Source organism: Dermacentor albipictus, chromosome 2, assembly GCF_038994185.2.
Source record: "Dermacentor albipictus isolate Rhodes 1998 colony chromosome 2, USDA_Dalb.pri_finalv2, whole genome shotgun sequence".
NCBI classification, from domain to species: domain Eukaryota; kingdom Metazoa; phylum Arthropoda; class Arachnida; order Ixodida; family Ixodidae; genus Dermacentor; species Dermacentor albipictus.
Window position 1 is genome coordinate 197843707 of NC_091822.1, and position 27358 is coordinate 197871064.

The 27358-nt window shown below is 49.9% G+C and overlaps 2 protein-coding genes across 4 annotated transcripts in view; one reads left to right on the top strand and one right to left on the bottom strand.

Moving 5' to 3' along the window:
- LOC139056465 (uncharacterized) overlaps nt 1-27358 on the bottom strand; it is a 125957-nt gene that overhangs the window by 35118 nt on the left and 63481 nt on the right. The gene's annotated exons all lie outside the window — the stretch shown is intronic.
- Nucleotides 2886-27358, top strand: part of LOC135904510 (carboxypeptidase D-like) — a 175136-nt gene continuing 150663 nt past the window's right edge. For 2 of the 3 annotated variants that reach the window (XM_065435298.1, XM_065435294.1), the window contains exon 1: nt 2886-4351. The gene's annotated coding sequence lies outside the window, so the exon portion shown is untranslated. Of the gene's footprint in view, nt 4352-15536; nt 15634-27358 lie in introns of all 3 variants that reach the window. The other variant, XM_065435295.1, reaches the window with a different exon arrangement.

Sequence of the window (27358 nt, forward strand, 5' to 3'; positions counted from 1 at the left end):
CGTGTATTTCGCAATCTGCGATAACCCTTCAGAGGGTTGCGGTACGTACAAAAGGAAAGAGTTATGCTGATCCAACGTGCACATTGGAATCTATGTGTGTAGGTGGTTAATGAAACGCTATAAACTTCCTTCCTGCAGGCTTTGACGTAAAGGAAACTGGCGCGGGCACGGGCACTCGTGCTACATCGCAATGTGAAAAATCGTATGTCAGCTTGTGTTGTTTCATTTATTCTTATTTACTTTAAATGTACCAGGGACGCTTCTTGGCAGGTCGGCCGTTGTGAGTATGTGCCATAGTATGAACATTATAGTAACGATCAACACACGGCGATTCTCTGAAAGCAAGCTGGCTACGGTGCGAAATGTACCGCCCGCTTCTTTGCCAAACCCCCCGCTTTGGACAGGTGTGCTATTGCATGGAAATCGTCACCACAATCCGCACATGGCCTCCATCCGCAAAGAGCTCTTTGGCGTAGGGTCAAGAATAGCTTGATGCATGCGAGAATGGCTTCCAAGAGTTGAAGCATTGTTAAACATGGGTGAGTTTTGATGGGATCGTGCGCATCCAGTTTTTAGAGGCTGGTACCCCGAATGTGCTACCTTTTGCTCTGCTTGTGTTGTTCCGTGTGGCAACTACAGAAACAAAAAAATGCCTTCAGGGCTCAATGGTTAGAGCATCGGGCTGCCGTGTACTCAGGCCGAAGTAAGTGCGAATCGCGCAGCCACACTGGCTTTTTCTTTTGTTTATTTTTTCTTTAAGAGAGAGGCTGAATCGACTCGGTGAGAACCACACCAGCGACCTACCGAGCAACCAACCGACTCAGGCGAAACCATAGGATGATCAAAGAAAGCTTCGCTCAAATGTTATTGCCCAAACACACACACTGCGAGCTATGCAGCTGAATACGTTCACCAGCTCAACTCTTGTTTCCGTTCTGATCCACCCTACACGTACTAAAGGAGTCCCTGTTAAGGGACTTCTTCTGACCATTAATTAAGTTGCTTCTCTCTCACTCTCTCTGTGATGTTATGAATTCCCGTTCCGACAAACTGACATGCAGATGCTTTCAAATGCCTTCAGATATAGATTATAATTCCAGAGAACATGTCGAAATGCAAGAGCGTTTCCTTCCGCAAGGTTTCTAGAAGCATTTGAAACCCTTTAAGCACGTTTCTGAAAGTGCACGAAAAAAAAAAAAAGAAGCAGGAGACGTGTCTTGTCTGCTAAGATCTGCAGAGGCAACGTCTGTAGAGGCATTAAGCACGCTTTCGTTACGTATATGTGTTTTTGGCATAAGCAGCCCTATTTTTCTGGCTTTACCTATGCATGTAATGCTTGCGGTGTTGTGGATAGAGAAATCAAATTCTATGTAACGAATTTATTTTTCTGGAAATACCATGGGCTGGGTCTTGACCTAAAAGCTGCTGCAATCAGTTTGACAAAATCCAAGGAATTTCTTCCTCAGCGCTATCGTTATGCAAACGTGTTGTTGGGCTTCTACGTGTGACACAATGTTTGTGCATTGCTTCACCCACTTCCTCGTGATGGCCTCCTGGGCAATTATTTGTTTATTTACTTAAATGTATACTTCTCACAGGCTCAAATTAGGAGTATTGTGTGAGAGGGAACGGCACACTGACATTGTAAAATATGTATAGAGCACACGAAAACGACCAAACAAAAACAAAGAATTACGCGCTTTACAAAGGTTAAACGCAACAACAATAACAACTACTCTTTAGTTTTTATAAAACTGGTCATTGTGCAAGAAACTGTGATTTTGCAGTGTTTAAATGAGACATTATGCAATAACCGTGTATATTGTCATGCTTTAGCACTCTTCAACGAAGCAGTCTAAACAAACTGGTCTATTGCGGGCGGGCTTGTGCGCGGAAACTAAAGGCTAAAACACTTTCACAGAATTTGCAAGGGGAGTGAACCGGAGTCTTTTCCAACAGACCACGCGCACTTCTCTCGGGCCCCGAAGGCCGCCCGGCCGTGACTTCTCGTCGCACTTCTCGGGCGCTGCAGTCGCGTGCGCGATAGAGTTACTGTATATGCTACCACAGGTAGCATGTGGTAGCATATACAGTAACTCTAGTGCACGAGAGACCGAGGCGCCTCGGACGGGCTTGCCTCGCAAAGGAGCGCTCTTCGCATGCATCTGCGGCGGTTTCACTGAGGTTACTCGAATTTTTGTCAAGAGAGCAGCGGTTTACGTTACCATTTAGGATCACAGTGATGCTTTAGAAGGCAATTCTGTTGCGTACTTCAATAACGCGGTACTAACTTTAATGCACTGGAATAACGCAGGCATTGTGCACAGCCGTCAATCGGTAACAAAATGCGAAGTTTCCCGGCCGCGGAGAAGGCCTGCGCGAGCCGCGGTGCCGAAGGAATCGTGAAATTAGTCCGGCCACGCTCCGCCACAGGCGTTCGAGCGCGCGCACGCCAAGCTGGACTCGGAGCCGAGCTCGGTCGTGACGGCTCGGTCGGTCGCCGGACCTCCACGCACGCAGGGTGGACGAGCCGCGTAGGGTGCAGCAGCGCACTGGGATCGGCAGGCGGCGTGGGTGCGATGAACGAAACCAGCAAAGACCATTCCTAGATTCTGAGAGGAAGGGGGAAGAGACCATTGCAGGGACGGCCCGAGAGGAGGACGGCCGGGCCAGCACGTGCCGGCATACGCGACTCGAGGTGGGGGAGACGCCGCGCGAGCAGCCGCGCCGTGCCCCCTTCCTCGGCGTGACGTGGTCACCGGGCGACCCGCCCTTCTCTCCGCTCGATCCCCGCTAGCGCGCCTCCTTCGCTAGCCAGCTTCCCCGACGGCAGCACCACCAAGAAGCAAAAAAAGGAAGAAAGTAGGGCTACACCGGCGCTGTCGGCCCGCTCTCTCGTGCCAGAAGCCCGCGGAGGTGACGCCGGTGTGCATCGCGCGCTCTCCCTGCCTCGCACTGCCGCGCGGCTCCTGCAGTCAGCTGTTGCGAAGGGGCAACCGACAACGGCGAGTGGTCACGCGGGAAGGCCGCCCCTGTTACCGGAGGGACCACTCGGTTCGAACGGCCGCGATCCACGTCTTGGCAGAGGGCGAGCGACCGATGCTACCGGCTGCAATTTGACGGGAAAGGAACGCCGTCGCTTGGCACCTCCAGAAAGGTCATCCGAAAGCTGACGGCGGAGCGCATTCCGCAGTGAGTGTTGAAGCCCTGCTGCGTAAAGAGCGCGAGACGACATTGCTTGAAGCACTGTTGCGGGCGAATTTTCTTCTTCCTGGACGAGGCTGTCTGCAAGAATTTCTTGATCTGTTTCCTTCTGTCCGCAAACAACAAGAGCCATTCCTAGACAGCTGTTTGCCAGAATCTACCAAACGATTTTCAGTCACGTCTGTCGCCCGCAAACAGTCTTGAGCACCGATAACGTTCCAGCACTAATCAGGACAAGGGCATCGAGGCATCTTTCGGTTCATCCTGAGTCCTCGCCGCTTCTCGTGTCGTGCTTGCGGTTTGCGTGTCATCAACTAATCGTGCCGACTACTATCCGAGGACCGAATTGCAGGCACCGTGTCATTTGACGACGTTTTTCGAGGCCTGTGATAGCTCGTTTGTTTGTTTCGTCCTCCGACCCAGTGCGGGATCTCTCCGCGCGGTGAAGCGCATCCTGAAGGCGGCGGACCAATCAGGGACTGCGCTTGGCGAGCCGCCGTCCTGCCGAGGCCTATCTTTATCCAGACGTCGCGCGCTCGCTGCTTCTGACAAAGAGTATCCCGCGAAACGACCGTAATAAGGAGCTCGAAGGAAAAGAGCCAGTGGCGCTGCCCGCCCAGAGAAGAGCTGCCGTCCGTCAGCCGAACCAAACCATCAGCTGCAGCGGATCGCCCCTGGAAACGTGTCCTACAAAGACGACCTTGAAACAGCCTCGGCCTCACTCTCTCCGCCGCAGCACCACCCCGAGCGAGCGTTGCCGCTTTCGGGATCTCGCCGTATCTTCTCGGCGCGCAAGAAGTGGGTTGAGCGGGCACCCCGATAGATCGGGCGCGCAGCAGTGATCGGAGCGCTCTTCGCCGCACCAGCTTGCCCGAGCGTCGACGTCCGCGCGGTGTTTGTCCCAGCTAAAGCTGCGCGCGGCGCCTGCCAGCGGCTGGGATTGCATCGGACGCCGTGAGGCGAGCTTCGCTCCCGTTCGAGCAGCCTTCGACGCGACTGCGATTGTCTTCTCCTCCGCATCGACGACGGTGGTGGATTCTGTGCAAAGCCGGTTTCTGTCTTGGTCATTGTCGCCTCGACCAAGAAGGCCAGGCGCCGCCCGTGCGAGAATCCGGATCTCCTTTTTTCCCCAAGTCGTCGCCGATCGGTGAGTGCAGAACGCGCTGCTCCATAACCATTTTACGGCAGAGCGTCAGCTGATGAATAATGGATGCGCGTCGCTGGATATTACCGTTACGCGCAGTCGGTGGCGAAGGCGAGGAACAGTGCGACCTTCTTTTCGCTCGATTTACTCTTTCGTTCGACAAGAGGATTATTTTCTCGTTTTGTTCGTGCCGTTGGCATCGAAATATTCACCCAGGAAAACCTGCACAACTGATACGCCGAAACTTGTTTCTTCTCAAACTATGCAGCCTCGTCTTGTTCATTGCTATGGCGCTGAACGCGGACTGGTGAGACGGAGTGAAAGCTCTCGCGAAAAAAAGAAAATGCTTTGTTAAAATGGCACATTTGCGTGTCTCGTATATAGCTCAATTAAAGCACCTTTCTTTAGTGTGACAGTTGCAGTAGCATACAGTTAATGAGCTCAGTAACAAAAAGAAAAGAATACAGAAATAAGGGAACGATATTTTGAGCGCTTATTGCACAAATTCTTGTTATGAAAGTGAACACTTCTTTCAAAGGTACCTGCGCTCTCAATGGCAGCACAAAGCGAGAGATAGAAAAAGTAAATAGAGCCTGGCCTTACGTGCCTCGTTTCTTTTTTATTTTCGCGAACAGGTTGATAGAGATACTTTAGTGCCAGCGGAGCTTTGAAGTAGTTCGCGGCCTTGCATCTTTGTCGCTGGCTTTTTCTCTCCAGTGGGTAACATATGCGCAGGGAATTCAGATTAAGTGAAGAAAATACAAAGGTAAATTCTACAGGAATATACACGTGTCCCTTGTTCTCTACAAAGATAAAGGAAACTTGCAAAATGATGACGTATTCGACTGTGCTTCGGGAGCGCGCTCCGATGGTTATGTAAAACTACAATGAGGCTGTATTACCCAGACAAAAGACGGTGGTAGTATTTCGGCTTCGTTAACGCTATAGGAGAGTGCTTTCTATCTTACCGCTAAGGCATAACTGCGTTGTTTAACGATGTTTGAAGCTTCGCAGTAGTGCTCCGAAACAACCACTCGGAATGAGACACTACAACGAAATAAACTATGACCAGCCTCGTGAAATTGAGAAGGAAGCGAAGTGATCAGCAAGCCGGAAGGCCGGAGAGGAAGCAATTTTCACACACCTCCGAGGCGGCTGCCGGAAATCTTTCAAAATGTACAACAAAGTTGACAGACATTGGCTGACGGAGTTATTTTGATCGATAAGAAATGTTTGAAGACGTCGAAGAGTATCTTGTGGCTAGACTATATCAGAAGACTTAGTAGACGTCAACTAAAGATTATAACTTGTTTACTTATATGTTCACGAAACGTCTTCGAAATCACCTTTAAAGTAAACATTAACCAGAAACGTTAAGCTGGGTGATTAAATTACTCTTTTGGGGTTCGTATTTTTTAACCATTCACTACGTGTTTCATTTTTTTCGCTCATTATCATTTGTTCGGACGCCACCGGTATCGCTGTATGGGATCAACAACTCAGATAGATAGATAGATAGATAGATAGATAGATAGATAGATAGATAGATAGATAGATAGATAGATAGATAGATAGATAGATAGATAGATAGATAGATAGATAGATAGATAGATTAAATAGATGCGCACCTTCTTAACCACACTCGATCTCGACAGTGAAGGAGCTGGCCAAGAATATGTGAGGCGCGGCCCCTTCAACTGCTTGGCTGCTATACACGTGGCAGATTCGAGCGTTTGTCTTCGTCGCATGTTACTTTGTCCTGCATGTGCGCTGTCACCCGAGCTCCGCGGAAAGACGCCAACTAAGCCGATGCATCGCACTCGTGGCAGCGGTCTGTTATTACCGGGGGCACGCGAGGCGCGTGTCAGCCAGTGGCGTCTTCTCGCGCGAAACCTTGAGAAAATGCCCGCAGGGTAGACGGCGAGGCGAGCAAGTTCGAGCTGCTTGAACGTTTCGTCCCCTGTGTGATCACACGAGCTCGATACTCCGGGCTCCGCCCACTCCGCCTCCCGCGTTGTAAATAAGCGCTGGCTCTCGGCCGCCCGTTGACTTCCGTGAAAGCTAATCGTCCTTGAAACAGAGCATTCCTTTTTGACCGTCTCCACATTTGGGTGCTTTCCCGTCCACTGCCTTGACTACGAGTTCTGTCGCTTCTCCTTTCTTACGCTACGAAAGGAGGGTACGGAATGACTCCGGTACCGAGATTGTGTGGCGTAACAATTGCTTCCCCCTTGATTTGCATACGTGGACTTACCAGTGATCCTGTTTTCGGCTCTCGTCAATTAAAGGGGGACACACCACAATGCGGACAATGAGCACAGCAAACTCTATAAATCTTGAAACCCCTGTGCAATTTCGTCGTGTACTTCTGCATGCTACTTTCAACTTCTCCTCAGCGCCTCCAATTACTGCAAACAGTTTTGGGATTGTGTTTTGTGGCGGCCACCAGAAAACATCTGGTCGCATTTTCCGTACCCACCGTGGTGGCGTAGTGGCTACCGCGTTGCAGTGCTAAGCTCGGGGGCGCGGGATCAAATCCCGGCCGCGGCGACTCCGTTTCGACGGGGGCGAAATGCGAAAAAAAAAAAAGTAAGCTGATATCGTGCATTAGGGACACGTTAAAGAACCCCACGTAGCCGAAATCAATCCGGAGTCCAGCGCTACAGCGTGCTTCGTAATCATATCGTGGTTTTGGCACATAAACCCCTAGAATCTGATTTGCATTCCCCTGCTGTCAACTCTTGGCGCGAAATAATGCGTTACACTCCGTTATTCTCAATCGTACAGCCAGCACGATGAAAGGCTCGCGTCATCCCGATTCGAACTTATCTCCAGCGGCGCCGTGGAAGCTGTGAGTTGTGACTACGGCAGTCGTCCGCGTCGTACCATGCGTGATTGCTTACTCTCTACCGGCGAGCCGTGCCTGCGCTTATAGATAGCGAAAATGCGCGCCCTGCGTCGAAGCACGTATCTGACGAAGCTCAAAGTCCGATTTGTTATTTTCACCAACGGAGAGAATTGAAAAAAAATAAGCCGCGTACACATACGCGCCGTGCATCGGGATTGAAAGAAATGCATGACTTTCTTTTATGCGAAGCATATTACGAGAGCTCAACCCAGCTCCTCAGGCGCGGCGGTGTCGCCTTGAAACCACGTGACACCGTGACGTCACGACAGAGGAGAAGTGGCTTTGGCTCAACTCTTGCAAGACGGGCTGGGTGGGAATCGAACCAGGGTCTCCGGAGTGTGCGACGGAGACGCTACCACTGAGCCACGGGTACGATGCTTCAAAGCGGTACAAAAGCGCCTCTAGTGAATTCGGTGTTGCCTTAGAAACGAGCTGTTTCTAAGGCGTGCGTCTCTTGCTCAGGCGCACATTTCGTTGCCGCGCCGAACGCTGCTTTGCTCGACGCTCACCGCGTCCAATGCGGGGCGCGTAGTCGCTGCCCTGTAGCCCATTGTCTTACACCCCTTGGCGGGTCGACGGGAACGCTGTCGCGTTCCACTCTTGAAGGCGAAGCAGTAATGCATGAGTTGTTTCTTCGTCTAGCCGAACCAAATATAGCCAAGCAACAGCAGTTCACCAGGCTAAACAGTGGTTCAACAACTAAAATAAAGGCTAGTATGCTTCGCATCCTGGGCTTAACCTTACCTAAGCCACAGCCATTTTTTTCTATTGCGGCGAAATAGTTTTGTGAATCACCAATTTTAATGGTGTGAAGTTTTGACAGGTTACATAGGCGTACTTTACATCTTCATATAATTTCAGACGGCGGTATATACGGGAAACTTCCTCCGATTCTTTGTTCATAATCAGTGAAAGGAATCTTATGTGCAGAACATGTACATTGCGTCAGGAAGTTAGACACCATGGGCCCTATTCTAATCTATTCTAATCTAAACTATTCTAATATGTTATTGCAATCTCTTGACGTCAAATGTGCACCGACACAGGCATCGGGTGGCAACCCGCGGTGTTGTTTGAAAAGCCCAGTAAAACACGCTCCTCGTTTATAAGAGGCCACGTTTTGTTTTGTTTTCAAAGCGAATAGCATTGACTACGTTGAATAGATTTGCTAATCGAATTGGCTGCCAAGAGGCGAGGAGCACGCTCAGGCGGAGAGGGTTCCGATGGGGTCGAGCCAGCACAGCGAATAGATAACCGGATGAAGCGGTGGTGCCTGCGTCTGCGATCGATCCGCTTCCTTAGCTTGCGGTGGCTGGTCGAAAATCGCGGCGGCGTGCAACGTACGGAAGGTTAAAAATGTCACCAGAACGGATCCTCAACTAAGAGTTGCTGAGCGATGTTGTATGCGTGCCGAAAGGGCTCGATTATGTTATCCTGCCACGCGAAAATTTCTATTCATCATCATCATCATCATCATCATCATCATCATCATCATCATCCAATCTTTATGACCACTGCAGTACGAAGGCCTCTCCCAGTCATCTCCAATTACACCTGTCCTGCGCCAGCTGACTCCAACTTGGGCATACGAATTTCCTAATTTCATCCCCCCACCTAGTTTCCTGCCGTCCTCGACTGCGCATCCCTTCTTTTGGCACCAGTTCTGTAATTCTAATGGTCCACCGGTGATCCATCCTACGCATTACATGGACTACCAAGCTCCATTTTTTTTCTCTTAATGTCAATTAGAATATCGGCTATCCCTGTTTGCTCTCTGATCCACGCCGCTCTCTCCCTGTCTCTTAACGTTACGCCTAACATTTTTCGTTCCATCGCTTTTGCGCTGTCCTTAACCTGTTCTCGAGCTTCTTTGTAAGCCTCCAAGTTTCCGCCCCATATGTCAACACCAGTAAAATGTACTGAATGTACACCATGTTGTGCCATTACCACAAGCCCGGATTCCGAATCTGCAAGATGCAGAATCTATCCTGCGAGCGCCCTAATTCTCCCTTCACAAGGCAAGATGCTGAGCCGTCAGGCAGCGGTGTCCTGCGGGAGAAGCCTCGGCGAGCAGCGTGTTCGGACGTGTCGGCGTGTGCCAGACAGCCCGGCGCCGCACCTCCTTTTGCATGGAGGTCACCACGCGCGCGAACTTTGAACCGGGTGGCCAGCGCGGTCGCTGGTTGGACCCCTCGGACGACCGTCGTGTGCTGACTTTGTATTGGGCCGTTTGAGTGACAGTGGTTCTCGGGGATTATAAAGCGGCGAGGAGGCCGCCTCGAAAACAGGATCCGCCGACCCACCGGGAGACAGTGTCGCTCCCGACTGGGGTGAGATGTGTCACGCGTTTTCGCCGGACGTCGTCGTGCGAGAACAGTCGCGTTTGTTGTGAGCACTCGGCCCCAGTGCCGACCCGTTCATGTCCTGTAAGATAACCTGTATATAATGTATGAAGTCCCTTTTGTTATTCTCATCGACGCCTGGCTCGGAGTCTTCGCTACCAACGCTCTGTCACGAAACGGGTGACGAGCGCTACGGGACCACAAAGTCGTAATAGTGGTGCAGCGGTGCAAAGTTCGTAACACTGGCGGCACCGGTTGGAAGTTCGTAACACTGGATGGCAGCTACGGGATTGACCGGCATCAGCTACCTCGGCGCGGTGAGTGCCTGAAGTTTACCTCAAACACCAGACTTTCTCTGACACAGGTTATAGTAGCTTAGGGAAGGATTTGGTGTTGCATTGTGATAACCTTGTGTGTTTCAAGCCTAGTAAGAGTGTTTTGAAAACCAGGGTATGCTGAGGGGGTAGACAGGGCAGTGTGTGAAATACTTGCATATGTCTTACTAGTAGCATTATAGTAGCGTACGGCAGGTATATTCAAAAAGGGTAAACAGCAGGAGGACAGTGTGAACGATGGAGAAGTACAAGGTGAAGGAACTTCTCGAAATTTGTGAGGAGTTGGGCATTGAGTTGGGCTCAACCAAAAGAAAGAATGCGATCCTTGAGGTCATGAGGACTGGGGACGTAACGGCTGAGGAAGCCGCAGAGGCCTTGGCGGGTATCAATGAACGTCGGGAAAGGGAGGAAAGGGAGAAGGAACGTTGCGAGCAGGAAAGGAGAGAACAGGAACGTCGCGAAGAGGAAAAGGAGGAAAGGAGAGAACAGCAACGTCGCGAGGAGGAAAGGAGAGAACAGGAACGTCGCGAAGAGGAAAAGGAGGAAAGGAGAGAACAGCAACGTCGCGAGGAGGAAAAGGAGGAAAGGAGAGAGATTCGTGAGCACGAGCTTAAAATGAAAGAGTTGGAGACCCGAAATAGCTCGCCAGCGCCTAGTCTCACTTCTAATGTTCCAAGAATACGCGATCAACTTCCACCCTTTGTCGTCGGAGAGGATATGGCCAAATACCTCGTGAAATTTGAGCACGTGTGCGAACGGAATAGCATTGAGCGATCCCTCTGGGCACAGAATCTGTTAGCGTTGCTTCCTGGGGAGGCATCAGACGTAATAACTTGCTTATCGAAAGAGGCGTTTGAGAGCTACAGTGATGTGAAGGAAGCGCTACTGCGGAAGTACAAATTGTCGCCCGAAGCTTTCCGGCAGAGGTTCCGGTATGCAAAAAAGGGTAAGGAGTCGAATGTTGACTTCGCGTTTCGTCTAAAAGCCGACCTGGTGGAATGGCTGAAGGGCGAAGAGGTTTACGACGACCGCGACAAAATTGTCGAATGCATCGCGTTGGAGCAGTTCTACCGTTGCATTGATGAGGATGTCCGGCTCTGGCTGCAAGATAGGCTAAAGGATGTTAAGCTAAACAAGGCAGCAGAGTTAGCGGAAGAGTATTACACACGCCGCAGCTTGCACAGCAAGGCAGTGCGCGTAGAAAAAGCTGATAGGAGAGATTGGTTTTCCGGGAAGTCCGACGAACGGAAGCAAATCACGCGTCGCGAGTTTCGGGACGACGAATCCTTTACCAAAGAAACTGTAAGGGAAGGACAGAATGCATCTCAGAATGATGCCGATGGTCCGAAACAGCGAAACGAAATGACGCGTTCTTTTGAAAAACGGAAACCGTTAACCTGCTACAATTGCAAAAAGCAAGGGCACATCGCTGCAAGCTGCCCAGAGAGAATTGCTTTTGCAACGATACAGGAAACTCACAAGAACATACGTCTATTGGAGCCCTATGTGCAGGAAATTAAGGTAAACGGCAAGAAGTGCCGAGCACTGCGGGACTCTGCAGCAACTATGGACGTTGTTCACCCGTCTTTCGTCTCCTCGAGTGATTTTACGGGAGAGTGCGTTAGGATACGGCAAGTGGCCGAGAAGGAGAGTGTCTGTTTACCGATCGCAACGGTTATCATTGAAGGAGAATTTGGGAAACTTAACACCGAAGCCGCTGTGTCAGCCGCCCTCCCGGAGCAATTTTCCTACCTCTTCTCAAATAGCTCGGAGCAGCTGCTGAGGGATCACGGCAAATCATTCTTTGCCGACGTGGCGTACATGGCCCCCACGCGAGCCAAAGCGCGCCCGCTGTCGAGGGAACTTGACTTAGCGTCGGTGAGCGAACAGCGGTGCGGTACAGGGACCGATCAGGGTAACTTGAGTGGCGAGCAGTCACGGGAGAGGCAGAGCTCGGAGGCTGGCCTAGGCGAGCGGGTCCTGGAGGTGAGTGGGAGTGACGCGTGCAGTGCTAGCCGCGATATAGACGCGACGCCGCAATTAGGCGACGCGGGCTCCACACTCGCTCCGGTTTCCGCCAGCTGGCAGGAGCAGGCTAGTTGAAAGGGAAACTCGGATTCGCGAGCAACAGGAAGACTGTTCATTAGCCGATCTGAGGAAGAGCGTAAAACGGGGAGTGAAAAAAAAGAGGGTTTCATTTGGCAAAGAATCTGGCTTATTGTACCGCCGCTACACGGATAAGCAGGGTCGCAAATATAAGCAGCTTCGGATTCCGCGAAAATATCGCCGGGAAAAATGAATGACCTCATTTGCTTCCTCAGTAGTATGTTTTCGGTCCAAAGCGATTTCAAGGGGACCATTCTATTTGTCATTATTATTGCTGATTATTAATTGTTTCTATTTTGGTGGGTTGTTAATTTGAAAACTGATTGTTTGAGCCTTGTGTGCTAGATCGTACACCTGCCTCTTGTTGCAGCGGGAGCAAAAGGGGATAGCAATTTAGTTAGGTTGATTTGAATTATGGCCTTGTCTGGTGTTTGACGGGAGACAGAGGGCACTTGTTCGTGTTGGGTGTTGCCTTTTGCCGGTCGGTTTTGCAAGCTGCAGAACGACCAACCGGGACCAGTGGCGAGAAGCAAGGTCTTAGGAACGACCCGAGCGGAGCTGGTCGAGGTGCCTTGGCGACAACGCGGTGAGCAGAGCTCCTGTCCTGGCGAGTCGGACCTGGGCACGTGAAGTTACCTGGCGTCCCGACACTGGACGTGAACTTGGACGAGCCTGACGAACGTGCGCGCCTGGCATCCGAGCCACGTGGAGGCAGCTCGTCTTCCCGGCGCCTTATCTGAGGGCGGGGATGCTGTTGTGCCATTACCACAAGCCCGGATTCCGAATCTGCAAGATGCAGAATCTATCCTGCGAGCGCCCTAATTCTCCCTTCACAAGGCAAGATGCTGAGCCGTCAGGCAGCGGTGTCCTGCGGGAGAAGCCTCGGTGAGCAGCGTGTTCGGACGTGTCGGCGTGTGCCAGACAGCCCGGCGCCGCACCTCCTTTTGCATGGAGGTCACCACGCGCGCGAACTTTGAACCGGGTGGCCAGCGCGGTCGCTGGTTGGACCCCTCGGACGACCGTCGTGTGCTGACTTTGTATTGGGCCGTTTGAGTGACAATGGTTCTCGGGGATTATAAAGCGGCGAGGAGGCCGCCTCGAAAACAGGATCCGCCGACCCACCGGGAGACAGTGTCGCTCCCGACTGGGGTGAGATGTGTCACGCGTTTTCGCCGGACGTCGTCGTGCGAGAACAGTCGCGTTTGTTGTGAGCACTCGGCCCCAGTGCCGACCCGTTCATGTCCTGTATGATAACCTGTATATAATGTATAAAGTCCCTTTTGTTATTCTCATCGACGCCTGGCTCGGAGTCTTCGCTACCAACGCTCTGTCACGAAACGGGTGACGAGCGCTACGGGACCACAAAGTCGTAATAGTGGTGCAGCGGTGCAAAGTTCGTAACACTGGCGGCACCGGTTGGAAGTTCGTAACAACCATTTTTCTTCTTCAATGATAGTGGTAAGGCTTCAAATCTGGATCAGGCAATATATGCCTGCCGTATGCACTCCCACCCACTTTGCATTGAAGCTGTATATGGCTAGGGTCCCGTGCATTTTTGTTCTCCGTGAGCAAAAAACTATCATCATCAATGGCTCGTACCTCCGTAAGCATTCGTACTCCCGTAAGCAAGCAAAAATGCAATTTATCATAGGCCCATAAGGCAGAGCCTACAAGCGCTCACCAAAGTGAAGCGAACAGTGCTTGAGTGAGTGAGTGAAGAAACATTATTTCAGGTCAGGCGAGGACGCGAACTCGTCGCGCACCCGGTTAGTTCCACGTCGGCACCGGCAGGTCTAGCCCACCGGCCCGGTCGCGGGCACGCCGGACAGCCAGGATTTGCTTTTCTTGGGCGGGACTACGCAGAAGTGAGTCCCACTCCTCCTTGATGAACTTGGGGTATGTCGACCCGCACTCCAGAGCATGTGCGCTAGAGTGGAGGTCTGCCCGCAGGACGGGCAGGCGTCGGCGCAATACACGTCGGGGTAAGCCTCGTGGAGAACGGACAGACACGGATATGTGCTGGTCTGTAAAAGTTTAAGCGAAACGGCTTGCGCCCTATTCAATTTGGGGTGAGGGGGTGGAAAGAGCCTTCTAGACATGTAGAAAAATTTAATAATCTCGTTGTGAGCAGCGTTAGCGTCCCTGTGGCTGTAGAGAGAAGGAGAGTCAGCGTTCCTTATAGAGGAAGCGTGGTCGGTGAGGTCACGCGCAGCCTCGTGAGCAGACTCATTGAGGTTCAGGGGAGCACCCTCGACCGACCCTACGTGAGCGGTAAACCATTGGATTGAATGATGTGTGGGAACATATGGACTTTCTAATCATGCATACAACATACAGAACAGCATGACGAAAATCTCATCGTGAATGGCTCATACCCCCGTAGGCAAGCAAAATATCCAACGAATCATAGTCCCGTAAGGTTCGTGGCTACTGACTTCGCGTGAATTAGCTACGATGACGCTACCCCTGTTGTCGTTGTCGGTGATTTCAATGTGGATGCGTCGGTACCGAAAAGGGAGTGGTTTACGCGTTCCGTGTTGCAGACATATCTCTTGCGATGCCACAACGATCCGGCACAACCGACTGCACGTACGTTGATGACGTACGTTGAAATTGATGCACGTACGTGCATCAATTTGACATTATCGAAGAATGCATGATTGCAGTTGCGAGTGAAATAATGACCACTCATCAAGGTAATAAATGAGTTCAGAGTGGAATGGCTCATGATTTTTTTCTTTTTCTGTAAATTTTCTTCTCTTGATCAAGGTCCCCTGTGAGTATACTCCTTCACTGACTCTTTCTATATTATTATATTTATTAATTTTATTATATTCAAACAAATCCATGCTCCCCGGCAGCTCCGAGTACACAGCGCCAGAGCGATCGGCGGGCAGCCATCTACTATTCCTCTCGGAACGGGGCAGTGCCCGGCTATTCAGATATTCAGAAAAAAAATTCACTTTTGTTCGGCGTATTAATGTGTCTTTAAAGCGTAAACGTCACTTTGACAAGGTGAGTTCTCGCAGTCTCATACCGTCGCGTGACAGACAGGCGAAGCGGATCTAGCCTGAAAACGTTTGACCAATAGCAGAGGGCAAATGGCGAGAAAGGCGCCGAATCAGAAATAATTAGTTTTCTTTCGTTTGGTCTAATCATGCATAATCAGTGTGTATACATAACATCATACGGGCGTTCTCCCCATTTTCGTGACGTCGCATGACAGACAGGCCAAGTGGGGTGGAGTGAAAGCTTTTTGACAGATCGTGGAGGGCTGATTGCAGGATCGGAATAGAAAACTTTGGAATAGCTTTACGTTATAGCGGCCCATAATAGTGAAAGAAAGCACGACTGAAGGTTGCGTAGCATCTGAAAATTGATTATCAATCAATTCTCGACAGATTATCACTTGGTTAATCAACTACACGCTATTCTTCCTTTCCTAGTTTTCATGTTTGTGTATTCGTTTAATTGCCACATTTGCTTTTTACATACAGCGTCTATTCCATACTCCCGATAGTCGACCCATCCCCCATTGGGGCCACGTGCCAAGGTTGGGGCCCATCGTCGCAATCACGATCACGCTCATTGTCGGTAAGTAGCCTAAGATAACCTATTAACTTTTTTTTTGTTTCGCAAGAAGAAGCCTGAATATTGGACGTATTGAGAATCGGGAAATCGCCAGTAGTTGGCAACGGTAAATTGGGCCCTGCAGTCCTTGAAGTCACTACCCATCTTCCAGCAAGAAGTGTATATTATATAAGAAGTATATTATATATATATATATATATATATATATATATATATATATATATATATATATATATATATATATATATATATATATATATATATATATATATATATATATATATATATATGCTTTTTTCGTGAGTGTGCTCCTTCGTTTATTCAACTAATTATATATATATATATATATATAGTAGGCAAAGAGGGTTTCTTCAGGCTACCTTTCAAACGTAAAGAACTTGAGTGGTGCTACAAGGTAAACAGAACAAGTATTTAATTTCGACAGTTTCGATCGGTGGACCGATCTTCGTCAGGGTTTACAAAAAAATGGCAGTTCGGCCGTGGTAGGGAAGACACCAGACCGGGTACCCGGTCGTTCTTACATACATCAATCCGAGAGGAACAGTTGTGACATTGATTGATTTTCGGCGCCTTGGCAGATTTACAGCGGCCTTTGGCAGCTATGCAGGGCAAGAGGAAGGCGGAGTCACATGTATCTAGAGCAAGGAGGTGTGTGAGGAGGAAAAAAAAGAAAAGAAAAAAAAGGAAAAAGGAAGAGAGAAAGAAAACGGAAAGGAAAAGAAAAAAGCACTCAGGAGGAGGGAGACGTAAGACGGAGAGGGAGGGGGGCGGGAAGTAGCGGCAGCTAGGTTCCCGTGCACCCGAGGCAAGGAGGGAGAAAGCGGTCGCTCCGCAGCTCCAGTGCGTGGGCTGCCGTTGTAGCGGGAGCGGGTGGCGGGGGGCACAATAGAGAAGGGGCCCAGAAGGAAGACAGAAGAGCGGCAACTTGTAGAAAGAAACACAGTGTCACAGTACAAATATACAAGGCACGGCCCGTTCCGGCAGCTTTGTGGTCCAGCTACGGTGCGAAAAAAAGAAAAAAATAGTTCCAAAACAGAATATATGCATGGGATTCGCAAAGCAAGTGCGCCCATGGGCTTAGATTTAGGGAGTCGAGTTAAATAGCCTCCTTGTGGTCCAATTTTTGAACGTTTAACAGACAACTGACATCAAGTCAGCACGTGCGTATTTCAGGAAGGGCAATAGGTCACTCCGAATGACCACTTCAGTGGCAGGGTCCAGGGAACTGAATTTATTGGTTTTCCACTCGCCCCCTTGAGGCGCATGCGGAGGGGTGAGCAAGCAGTGAATAGCCAGCGTCTCAATTTTAGAGTACATAGAATGTATTCGCGTTTCCCACGCGCTTTCACGGCATATCCCGGAGGCACGTCATCCGCCCCGGACTCTCATTAATTCCTTTAGTGTACGTTCCAAATTTATGGATGAAAAAAGATTCTCTCTGCTCGCGTGCACGGGTGTGTTGGAAACCAGATTGCAAGAGCACAACGCTCACGCGTTCAAAGGAGTGATCTGGCAGCCGAACGTGCCTGGAGAAGGGTAAATTGGGGAGGCTTTTCACATGCGCGCGGTGATTGTTAAACCGCAGGCGAAAAGGGGTCTCTGTTTGGCCAATATATTCCTGCTTACACACCTCGCATCGAATTTTGTACACGACGTTACTGGAATCACAGTCAAGATTTTCGGTAATTTTATATACGAAGGGCGAGTTCGATGCTTCAGCCGTGTCTGCTGTTGTCATGTCATATATATATATATATATATATATATATATATATATACACACACACATACCATCCCTGAACTAACTACTGCTAGACAACGGCAGCTATGTCAGTTCTTCACATCAATGTTGTAAATAGAGGTCGCATAGTTATCTTTGGAATGGCGTGCATGTGTCTTGTTTACGTGGCTTCTGCCCATCCTGTACTTATTGCATTTTTTTTTTGGTCCTGTCATCGTTGCGCGATGTCTGTTATCAGTGCTATTTTTACTCTTTATTGTTTGTGAAACCTGTTAAATAAACAGAATTTTATTTTTATTTACATTTTTTTCTTTTTTTCCTTGTACAGTCAAAAGTCTTTAAACGATGATGTTTATTTTATGCTGTATAAAACAATTGATGTGAACCCTGCTGTAACTCTGTATGTTAACTTCAAGTGAGCCTTACGCAAACTTGTTACAGTATTGCTCACATGTTATAATTATGATTTAATATGCATATATGTGCTGTGAACGTCGGATGCTGCCAATGTAAGGGTCTTCAGGGACTCAGTCAAGCTGCCTAGAGCAGCTTTTAGCCCTGAAGACTATCCAGAATTTTCTGGTGAAATAAACTTTGATTGATTGATTGATTGATCCCTGCGTCACGAATGTGTGCTGCCGCCGGCCGCCGGTGCCGGCACAAGTGCACAAGCGTTTAGCGCAATGGCGACAAACTCAGTTTTTATGTGTTTCCTTGACTTAAAAGGTCAATTTGAAAGGTAGCAGCAACAACGCTAACAACACGACCAATATGAGAGTATGGACCAAGTTACGAGACGACAAGTTCCCTAATGCAGGAACCAGCCTAATAACACGGTACTGCGGAAAAGATCGCATTGTCGAGCAAATTTTCGGAAGGTCTCCCGTCAGTGATTCGTCGGGAACTGAAATATTACCGGAAATCCTTTGTTATTCGTCTTTCTCCACCCTGGTTAATGACTACTTGTCTGCACACGCGCAGGCCGGGGTACCTGTCAGTCACAGACAAATGCTGCGAGCGTACAGCTTTGCGAATTAATCTGCGTGTTATAATGTCCCGCCTATTCTGTAGCTTTGTTGGCCGTGCACGCTTGCACTGAAACCGAGAATAAGTTGCGGGCAGGTCACTCGAAGCGGCCCTCACAGGCGGAGAAGCGCCGCTCTCGAGAAGCCGTGACTCGGGGGCTGCGAGACGCGCGTATTACGCCCGCGCGTGCGTCGCCCAAGAGGCGCGCCTGGTGCAGCGAGGCCGAGGGCACGTCCGCGTGCGATCACCGCGCAGAGCAGAGCCGCGCTTGCCGCCCTTCGCGTGCAGGCGTGCCGTGCCGCTCTCGTCGCGCAGCGACGCACGGGCAGTGTGCTATGGCTATACACGCGAAACAGGAAAGTCCGTTCGCGTCGATTTTTTTTGAAAAAGGAAATAATAGGGCACCGTACCGATGCTACTTCAGCGGCAGCTTTAGTTAGCTCGGGTGCTCCTATCTAAACATATATAAAAGGAGACGTCGTTTTTCTCGGCAACCACTGCACCAAATTTGACGAGGTTTGTTCCATGTAAAAGAAATACTTTAAATTTAATGACTGGTGGTTTGGAATTTTAGGAATTGGTTGTCAATATTTTATTTAAAATTGTCAAAAATCGAACATTTTCCTATAACGAAACTATCAAATTTGCAACTGTGTAACTCAGCAACAAAAAGCGATAATACAATTCTGTGAATTGAATCTAATAGTGTATATGAAGCGGACAAAATTGATATGTTACGCATGAATTAAAAGATGTTTAATAATATGGAAATACAGCGTTTTCAGAACCCTTGTGAACAACGTAACAAATTCACGTAAGATGTAAAATGACATATAGAATTTGTCCGTTTTCAATGATCGAATGTATGCCGTTTACAGAACTACAATATCTGTTCTTGAAGCAGAGCTATGAATTGGTCAACTTCGTACTTCTGTGTTTTTCAAACTTTGAAATTTTTGAAAATTTTTGTAACAAAATTGAGAAACTAAATCTAAATTCCGCTTCCAACAGTCACTAGAATTTAGCTTTCTCTCTCGAATGCAACGAATTTCATTAAAATTGGCCGAGGGGTTAACTCAGAAAAAACTTTTTTGCGTTTTAGATGTATTTGAATAGGCCGCGTCGGAGCTGGGCCCGAGCTAAAGCTTCCTCTTAACGTTACCGAACCACCCATAGCGAAGCCATGTGCCAGGGTGCATGAGCCACGTGATTTATCTATAGCCTGCGCGAAATCGGTATAGGTGGCCGAAGCGCCAGCTGTATACCGGTACAGCTGAAGTGGAGTGCTAAAATTCTCTAAAGTGATGGAAAGGAGCGACTCCGGGTATGCTTCCCCTATCGAATACGAAAAAGCGTATGACACTTCAATGAATAAAAAGTAGAATGCAGTTATCGGGAAAGCATGCAACGACCTGCCAGCGGCAACCTATAATTGCGTTGAGACATATGGACTACAAACAAGAATAATTAATACATTCTAGTTAGCTGAATCCTGCGGTCACAGTCCACTGGCCTTCGGGAAGCGCATCCACGGAAAGACCGGTCACTGCAAATAAACATGGGCTGCAAAGCTTCTAATCTCTGATTGTACAACCATTTACTATACTGACATATAGTTAGCACTATATATCCCATTTGTAGGGAAAATTTTCAGCACATAAGATCGCTTTACAAAGCTTTCCCTTTTACCTCTCTCTCTATCTCCTTCCCGACAAGTTCTTCTGTATGTATACGTGTGTTCGGGCTTGCCTTCACGACAGCCGCATAGTTTATGGGTATTGATCTGACCTCTCGCCGTCAAGTATACATGCAAGAGGTTTGTAACTGTAGCTCCTTCCTTGTGGCTTCTCCTCTTTTTTTCTCCGTTTTCTCTGTCTCAGCACTCCCTCATCTGTGGCTTCCCTTTCTACAGCGAAGCTGCACGTCGCCAGGGCGTTTCCGTCGTCCACGAACAACCCTCGCCTCTCGGCGCAACCGTGCGAACGCGCTCGTGCCACATGCTCACACGTTCGTCGTCACGCTTGCAGCTGGCTCCGTTGCCACTCATTGGGGTATGAGCCATTCATTGGCAAGAGTGAATAATAATAATAATAATAATAATAATAATAATAATAATAATAATAATAATAATAATAATAATAATAATAATAATAATAATAATAATAAACCATCATCATCAACAACAATGGCTCGAGCATCGTCGTCTTCTTCAACAGCCGGCTCCGTTGCCGCTCATCGTTCCGGCGAAGAATTTCATTTCTGTGCAGCCGTGGTGACGGGGAGGCCGCGTGAACTTGGATTCAGTGGGCCTTAACGTGTTTAATCGTGGTCAGGTAGGCTTTGACACGAATAAGGCCTTCGCCACGGTTTCACACGAGGTACGTCTAATGAAGATTGAAAACTACGGACTTTGCCCCATGTACTGCAAATGGCTCAAACGCTCCCTTGGCAGCCACCGAAATCTGCTGGTCAAATTTTGTGGTTGTGCGTCCGACGAATTTGTATCATCATAGGGAGTGCCTCGAGGCTCCGACCTTGGGCGTTGTTGTTCCTAGCTTTCATCAATGATTTCCCGCAACATGTTATGAACTCGAAGGTTTTGTTCTTTACAGATGATTTAAAATTATTCTGTAAGATTGAGAATTTAGAGGACCTCCGCGATATTGCAAGCTGACATTGGCAACGTAGAGAAATGGAATAGGCTTAAACTGAACATTAAGAAAACTTCTGTTTTGTCTCTTACTAGACAGCACGAGACACTTATAGTTAATTATACTCTTGGCGGAAAAATATCTCGTGATGCCCATGTGCGATACCTTGGTGTTATTGTGGACTCAAAGCTCGATTTCCAGTTACATGCATCTTCAAGTGTCAATCTTCAAAGCTTCATGTATCTTCAGTCGGTTCTAGTGGATTATAGGGAACAAAGTTGTTTAAGCACTTGCAAGCCAGGCAAGTACTTGGTTAGCAATAATTAGGAGTGTTTGATAGCCCGAATTATGTATTTATTACACGATCCTTTTACCAGTGTGAAAGTTACGAGTGATGTAAGCTCTGGGCTTCGTTTCTCAATTGCAAAACGATCCACCGTACCTAGTGCAATTGGAAGCATCCGCTTGCTTACGTATAACAGCGCGCTAAACTTCTTACAGCACAACCACGCACAAAATGAAAGGATAATTGCTATACATTTCTCAAGCTCGAGTCACGCATCCCGCTTTTTCCTCGCTTTGTAACTATTGCGTCGCAGAATTTGACCATTTGTGTAAGTGCAAAGTGCGTCAGCACAACTATGGAACAACGTTACGAACGATGTAACGCGGTCCTGGCTGTAAACGCTGTGCTTACACGGAGGCGCGCAGCTGCGCATTTGCACGTTCTTCTTTCTCTCTCGCGACGCTCTCGGTCGGGGCTGCAGCGCACGCGGTGGGCGCGCACAACGACAAGAAGAAGACTCGCCCGCGGCGTTTCGTCCTTTCCGTCCCGGACAGCGGCCGAGGCACGGCGGCCACGCACGTCTCCGACTCTTCCCGCGCTACGCGTCATTTGCCGACGTTTTCACGGATTGCGCAAGCCGGTAATTTCGGTTTCACGCGTGCCATAGCACTGGCAGTGGCACTCCGCCGCTTGTTGTCCACTCGAAACCGGAGTTACCATTGTTACGCCTTTCTCTGCGGCGTCTGAGTCGTTCTTCCGCAGAATTGTGTCAACATCCGTGTAATTTAGTTAATTGGAGACCAGTTTTGTCGTGTGCGAAGAAGAGCACTCCAACGTGGCTCAAATGGGAGATAGAGAAAACAAAGCGCGCGAAGAGATAGCGGAACAAAACGGAGTGTGTCGTGGGCGGAATATGGCACATGTTCTTGCTTCTGTGTGCGCATTAACGGAAGAGACTTGACTAACAGATAACCGTGGTTGAGGGAGAGGTAGAGAGGGGGAAGGGGAGGTAGGCAGGGAGATTACCTATAGACTCTGTCGAGTTTGCTGCTCGACACGAGGGGCGTTGGATGGGCATGCACGTGCCATCGCTGAAAGCTCTATGGAAATAAGCAAATGTGTTAAACTGCATTCAGCAATGTGGAATTTACTCTTTTTTTTGCAGATAAGAAGCAAAAGCAAAAGGTGGCGTTTGATCAGTCTTTTACCGAAGCAAAATTTCTGGGAGCTTTTCCTCACAGCTCGTGTAGCCATACGACCTCTTCTATACGTGAAACTTGCGCGCAGCTGTATGTACACGCATCGTCTTTTGTAATGCGTGCGATCTGTTAGAAGACCTATCGTCTCTCTCCCTCCCCGCATGCGTGCAGGATGTATTTACCTGCCAAACCAGGACGAAGTCTAGTCAACCTTCCTGCGTTTCTTTCTCTCTCAATCTCTTCAGCTTGTTCAATGTGCGTCGGGAATCGGCATGCGGATGCTAGCGCATTCAAACTGCATTCTATAGCCACGGTTGCGAATTGAACCCGCGACTTCGTGCTCAGCCGTACATACACTGTGGCACCGTAGCGGGTGCGTGGAAAGGTTAACTTGGCTCTAACACTGGATTTCCGAAATAAAGTTGTTTACCGCTACTACTACGCATATTAGCTAAGTCAGCGTTCCTTCTACGCGTAGCGCTCACGCATTGCGAGTAACCAGGCAATGTAGGAGGCACCGGATTGCTCAAAATGATTAAACTTGCACCGATATGTCGACGGTCTTCGTCGTTCGCCTTTCGTCCTCTGCTATGCGGAGCTGCGCTCCGCCGAGAGGATGTCATTCCATCGCGCGCATATACAAACGCCCCGCGGCTGCTGCGAGCAATGAAAAACGCCCGGGCGGTGGCTGCCCTCGTTACCCTTGGCGTTCGCCAGTCCATCGGAAGGATTCCACTGCAGTTTCACAGTGCATTATTTACGCTAAGCTATAAGTTAAATTCTTCAGCAGAGGCGCACCACGCAGGTCTCTCTGCCTCGATCTAAGCAGGATTTGCTGTATAGTTCGCTCGGTTTCTTGGCATCCTCGCTTTTAGAATGAAGTAAATAAATAAGGAGAGATAGAGAGGAAGAACAGCATCAAACGTGGCTTGGCCTCCTCCTCGACGTATGAAACCAAGCAGGGTGGATCGCTCGTCCAAATCGTGCCGTGAATCGCTTCCATACAACGAGGTCGATCGGCGTGCACAGCAAAGCTGCGTCGTTTTGCATACACGATCACGCTCTCGCTCGGGAGACTGGTTCTCCGATAACAGCGCCCGGGCACGCTCCTCGCGCCGGTGCGGCGCATTTTTGTGCAACAGCGGGAAGAAAAACCACTAGAATTGCAGGTGCACATCTCGGAGAAGACGAGCAGGTGCGATCCTCCTTGCTTGAAAGCTTTCGTTGCCTCTTGCTTCGATTTGGCCACTGCTGCTGCTGCCTTGCACGGCGCATCAGGGGAGGGGGGCGGGGGGAGGGGTGTTGAGAGCTGACGGCATGGATGCGGGAGACGAGATAGGCGCCGTCTACGACGTTTCGGTAGAGTGGGGCCGTAATGCCCGCTGACGCACCTTGGAGGAGGCAACTATGCCCTCCGTCACGCCGTAATTAAATGTGACGCACCCCCCCCCCCCCCCCCGCAAGAGCAGAGACGGAGTAGAGAGAGAGAGAGAGGAGGCAGGAAATGGGTACAACTAAAACCCCTTAAACTTCGTAAAGTAGTGCCACGCTTTGAAGAATGCCGTCTCCTCCTCGCGCGCTCTGGCCGACGCCGCGTCGCTGTTGGCCTAATAGCATCACGTGGGCCCTCGCGCCGTACATCAGCGCCATTTTTGCTCGAGAAGCGTTTACTGAGCAGTGAGGAGCGCATGTTGGCGCCGTTGCTACGCTCGAGCAGTGTAGTTGGTGCCACGGTCGAGGAGGGAGCGTGATAGAGAGGAGAAACGAGGAGGAGGGAGGGCGGAGGAGGAGAGTGTCGCTAGTTTACGAAGTTTAAGGGGCTTTTTAAGGGTACAACCTGGTCACGGTTGTGACCTGGTCACGGTTAAGGGTACAACCTGGTCAATTTAAGCGTACAACCTGGTCACGTACCGATGAAATCAGGAAACGGATGATTAACCTTACCCCTTTTCCCTCGCGGCAGTTCACTTAACACGACACGGGAAAAAGAAAATGCGTTGTCAGAATGCAATGCTCATTTGCGTTTTCTTCAGTAAAAGAATGAGTGAATGAAAGGTACGTCTCTCTGTGTTCTGTGTACTACGTGGGCAAACACGCAGGCAAAGCTTTCTGTACTCTTTGCGTTCATTGACGATATTCGGCGGTGATGTTGACGGCATACGACAGCCTTGATGTGATGTTAAATGTGGCCCTGCGTGCACCACTTGTGTTTGTCTACGTAGCACACAAAACACACAGCGAGGTGTGTTTGCTCGCGGCCTTAGGCATGTTCGATTCGCCCGCACCACCAGAACCAGGTCGCGGGGGGCTGCACCCTGCCATTCGTTTGAGCGGTGCAGCAATGGCACCCCCTGACCCACGCCGTTCGTTCCAAAAAGTGCAGGAGAGGTGCCGGGCTAGTTCACGATTTTGCTGCGCCCTCTCTACTGTCGGTGCCGACTTGGTGCAGACGTACAGCGGCGAAGCTGCAGCGCCGTAGACGACACGGCGCACATGCGCAAGTGCCGTTAAAACCCCGCTTACGTGCCTCTGGCGTGTATATACGCAAGGGCGGAAGTATTTAAGCTTCAGAAGGCAATCCTACCAGCAGCTCAGGACCGCTCATACTTACGCCCTGCGTGCACATTTGTCGGACAAAACATGACGCCCGCACCGCGTCTGCACCTTGGCGTTCGTTTCGAATGTCACGCTGCACTGCCTGCACCGCATCAAACGAGCTGCGCAATCGCTCAACTTCTCGTGAACACCGTGGTTCGCACCGTGGCTCAAGTGTTGATTCGCTGGACAGCCGCTTGCTTGTTTTCGTGTTGACGCTGCGGTGCTTTAGTACGGCTTCGCATGTGCACGCCGTGCGACTGTTGTCCGCATTACGAACTTGCCTGGTGATTATTTTTCAGAAATAGCAGAAACAGGCCGTATCGTACCTTTGATTGAAATTTTTACAATTTGTCCGCAACTGTTGCCATGTCTAGTCGTAGAGTTCCTCTTATTGAAGATACGTACCCAAACAAAGCATGCCTTTTGACGCCGCCTTTCCGTTCTTCCTCGATAATCCCCTGTATGCAAGCTGCCACGAATGAAGAGTAGCTGTTATTGGCCTGTTTTGTCAAAGAGTTGGCTTTACGCATCCCCTGTTTCCTTTTTCTACCACTCTATTTCCCCTCTTGGCTGTCGCAGTACAAAAGTCAGCTGCAGCTTCTGCAATGTTTTTTTTTTTCTTACGCTGCAAACGCGTAAGTACTGACGTCGAGAGGGCGTTGTGTTGAGGGCTAGAGTTCCGAGCATTGTGACCACGACCAGAGGTGTTCAGAGGACACTGTGGCGGAGCGCCCACGAAGGTATCGCTGGAAAGGGCTCGCGGACGCCTCCATACCGCGTCCCGTTATGCACGATTTCATCCACTTCCCGACGCGCCATGCAAGACAGCAAGACAGCGACAGCAGCAGCAGCAGCAGCAGTGGTAAAGTCGACGGAAAAAGCAAAGCAATGCATAAAAGCCGTCATTGTACACGCATTAAAGCGAAACTTTTTTTGCCCCTTCGCCTCACTTTTCGGCTGCTGGCCGCTTCTGTCTTGTCGATTACGCAATAGGGTGGCCCACTGGGCACGTGAGCATGGTTAATCGATTCTCCGGAGTGGGTATGTTCCACTGAGGACAAAGAGAGAGAGAGAGAGTAAAGGGGAAATGCAGAGAGGTACGTGAACCAGAAGAGAAAATTCACTTCGCCGAGGAGCGGGGGAGGCTGCCACTGAGTGCCTCGGTTCGCGCGCTCTCTGCTGCGGGGCGCGCGCATCGAGGCACCTTACACCGAGCAGGTGCAGGTGCCCGAATAGGCAAGCAGAGCAAGAGGCAAGCAATGAAGAAACCGGCAGCAGAAGCCGCCGAGCCTGGACGAGAAAAAGTTAAGCGAACGAAATGGGACGAGAGCAGTGAGAAGAAAATTAGAAGTGAAGACATATCAACAAACATCAAGGAAGGATTCGCTTGTAACCGGTTCCCGCGTACGCGTGAGAGTCACCGATGTTTTATTATTATCACATTTGTCGATATGAATTAAAGGCCGAGGGTGGCTCTGTTAATAATTACGTACCAGATACCGAAGGCGCATCTACACAGACTTTCGGAAGGCTGCTTCGACAACAGATTATGCGAGCAGGAAAGTTCGCGGTGGCACAAATGTTCATGAAGGTCGCGTGCGTCATTCAGTTTGTCCTCCTCACAGTATACGAAAGCATGCGCGCAGATGTCCGGCACTCGAGCGAGTACCCGGCGCCGGTCATCGAGTCCTCAATCTCGGGACGGGCCGACCTGAAACCCTCACCGTGCCTTCAATCTTGCAAAGTGGCGCTTTAGAGAGAAGAGCCTAACCAGTGCGCGACGGTTGCCCTGTCCGTCTCTCCAGTGGCGCCACGGTCCGTATTCGGAGTGCACGCAGGGCTGCGATACGCGCGCCTACAGTGCGTGCGACCTGCTGGTCTCGATAAGGGCGGGGCGCCTGCTGCTGACGCGCGTGCTTGTCGGACAGGAAGCGAACCGACAGAGGGAACCGGAAACGCGCCAAGGGAAGCCTTCCAGCAGAAGGAGACGAAGCACGCGAATTTGCATTCAAAGCCCAGGTCTTTTCTTTGACAGCGCACTCGGATCATCTGGGTCGTCCCAACGGGCGTGTGTCCGGTGGCACAGATGTACACAAACCATTTCAGCAGCCAGGGAGAACGTTGGATCTGAGTGGCTTGAAAGAAGCAGGCAGGGGGTATCCGTCCCTGTCTTCTTTAAACGCGCAGGTCAAAGCGGCCGCATAGA